Consider the following 2,993-nt stretch of genomic DNA (forward strand, 5'->3'; position numbering starts at 1 on the left):
ATTAAAATATATTTAAAACAAGTTCACATTTCATCAAATCAAAGTCTACGGAAATTTTAAATAAGTGAATATGTCAGTTTTCTTTTAAATCATTAAAATCAAACCAACAAAATATTAAGAAAAACCACAACAGATAATTGGAAAACATATAAACCAGATATAACAAAAAAAACATAAGAACAAAAAAAAGAAAAAAGTTTGTATTAATATAAACAAAAAGATTTATTCAAATAAATGTGTTAAAAAATACTCATGAATTCCAAAACAAAATTAACCTTAGATTCTATACTGATATAATCATAAATTTTTTATATATTTGCATGGCCAGAAGTATAGATGTAATACATGTATAGATGTAATACAAAAAAATAACAAAATAAATAAAAGTATAAATAAATTAAGATAACCTAAAACAAAACTAATCAATAGATATATATGCAACACCAAAATAAGTTTAATTATAAAATTTAGTTAATAGCAACAAGATTGGATTGAATTCACGACATTAAACAATTTTAACACATAAAATAAAAAAAATATAACAACAATTATAAAAAGAAAAATAATAAGAAAATTATTCCCGCGCGTAGCTCCATTAAAAATATATATTCGAAATTTTGAAATTGCTTTTGGAGATGTTCTTAACACGAAACAATTGATTTTGATTCCTACTCCATTATATGTTCATCTTTTAAATAATAATAACATAACTATTATATATAACTTATATATAAACATAAACAAATCATCTTTTAAAAAATGTATTCATCTTTCATATCTTTTTTCAATTTCAATATTTTGATGTTTTCATTGAATTACAGATAAAGATAATATACTATCATCAAATTCAACACACATTATATATCAAATAATTTAATAAAGTAGGTAAAATTTAACTAATATATAGTATCATAAAGTTAATTTTTTTTAACAACATAATCAACTATTGTAATACAAGCAAAATATATATTATCACATATAATCTCTCCTCACCTAAAACTTTATAAAAGACAAAACTCATTATCATATACATCTCTTGGAAATGAAAACTTAAAACATAAAACATAAAATCATACAAAATAATAACCTAGATCACGAGTAAAGTATATTCCGCCCGTAGGGCGGACCGATCCTAGTATATATATATATGTATGTAAATGAAAGCATGCCATTGGAGAGCACCAACAAATAAAACGTATAGGCCTTATGACAAACAAACATGCGTTAGATAGTACTTGACTCTTAACTCTTCTCTCCGACAATGGGCCTTGAAATTTAATCCAAAATAGGAAAAGGTTCCTCGACGTGAAGCTCTATTGATAATGCATGCTGTTGAGATCAAAAACAAGTAACAATTCACATATCTGCTTCCAACCTTCTCTGTAAAGGTGCGAAGTTTTACTCTGAATCTTCTACACTATTTTCTATGCTATATATCACATACAACCCTCGCATTTGTTTTTCTTTTGCCAACAAAAAAGCTCATTCATATGACTGTCAGTATCTACAGCATCCTTAAAAAATTGGGCATTTCTCCACTAAAAGCTTGCTTGATGATTATTGCTACAGACTGATCGTACGACTTAAAAGATTTTCTTATTTAGAGGTTTAATAATGTATATATATTTTGGACAGTAGCAAATAGAAGAAAACATGGCAGATACTAGAAAAAGGGAAATCATCCAATAATCAATAGAGTAGATTTACTCAGTGATCATCTAATGGCATTGGAGGAAGCGATACACGCTGATTTTGTCCTCAAACCTGATAATGAACCATAAAATCCCAAGCACAAAAGCTGTCTTAACCCAATGGTAGAGCGCGTGACTTTTATTAGTTGGACTCGCGGATATGGCAAAGGATTGTGAAACATAGAATCCATACTCAACTTATATGTAAGGCCGACCCTGGAAATTTGAAATTGTATGCGACTTAGTAAGATTTCAATAATCAATTTTTACAAATTTGAGAGAATACGTCTATGTAATTAAAAAAAAAAATTGGCGGCTTGAGTCGAATGTTTCATTTGATTTTATCCATGACCGTTTCTACTTACAAATATAGAGATTGGGAGTATATCAATCACTCTTTTTGGTTCAATGTATGGTCTCCATTGGGAAAAATTATTAAGCTAACTAGACATAGAGGTTGTGTTGATCTAGACATCCTTTTAAACGCCATGATCGAGAAAGCTGTTCAACAATATAAACATGAGACGTAGAGTAAACATCTGATATTGATTGAAATTGAGATTTTGCGCCTCAAAATAGAGAATCTGAATGTTGGAGGGAGGTTTCACCCTACTCTAGACTCGCTCCAAGAATCTGATACAAAATCATAAAGGCCCAACAATAAGTTCGATAGTTGAAGGCTCGAACTAACATGGTCAATCATGAACGTAAGAGAATTAGGAAAGTAAATGCGATCTTTAGAGAATATTAGTATTGACAAGTAATTTTTCTTCTCTATATATACTATGTATGTGTTATTTAAGATGATACCAAAAATAAAGTTTAAAATTTCATAGTTTATATTCAAAATTTACAAAAGTATAGTTTTTCATGTATTATTACTAAACCTAGTTTATTTCTAACTGACATTTATGATATTAGGAGTTTTCAAGGCTCCTAAGACAAATGTTGTAGTATAGTGATTGTCGAACCAGTTCTGAGGGATATCAAAGCACTGAGAATACAAGTACTCACTTAATCTAAGTGCAACCAATGATTTAGATGAGTTTTAAGCTATGACTAAAACTAGAAAGCAATAACAGAATGATACTTTCTTGACTAAGGGAAAAGAGAACTCATGGGCATAGGGATTAGACCTTGGGTGATCACGTTTCGAACTAAGGATGACAAATGATCAATCAAACTATCTACCTTAAGCCTATACACAATTCTAAGCAAGCTCTATGTCTAGATGAATGCTCATTTGCTAACATATCTCAAACATCAAATGTCTTTGGTTGAATAATATGAAAGCAATCATTA

This window comes from Brassica oleracea, chromosome C3 (assembly GCF_000695525.1).
Source record: "Brassica oleracea var. oleracea cultivar TO1000 chromosome C3, BOL, whole genome shotgun sequence".
Classification (NCBI taxonomy): domain Eukaryota; kingdom Viridiplantae; phylum Streptophyta; class Magnoliopsida; order Brassicales; family Brassicaceae; genus Brassica; species Brassica oleracea.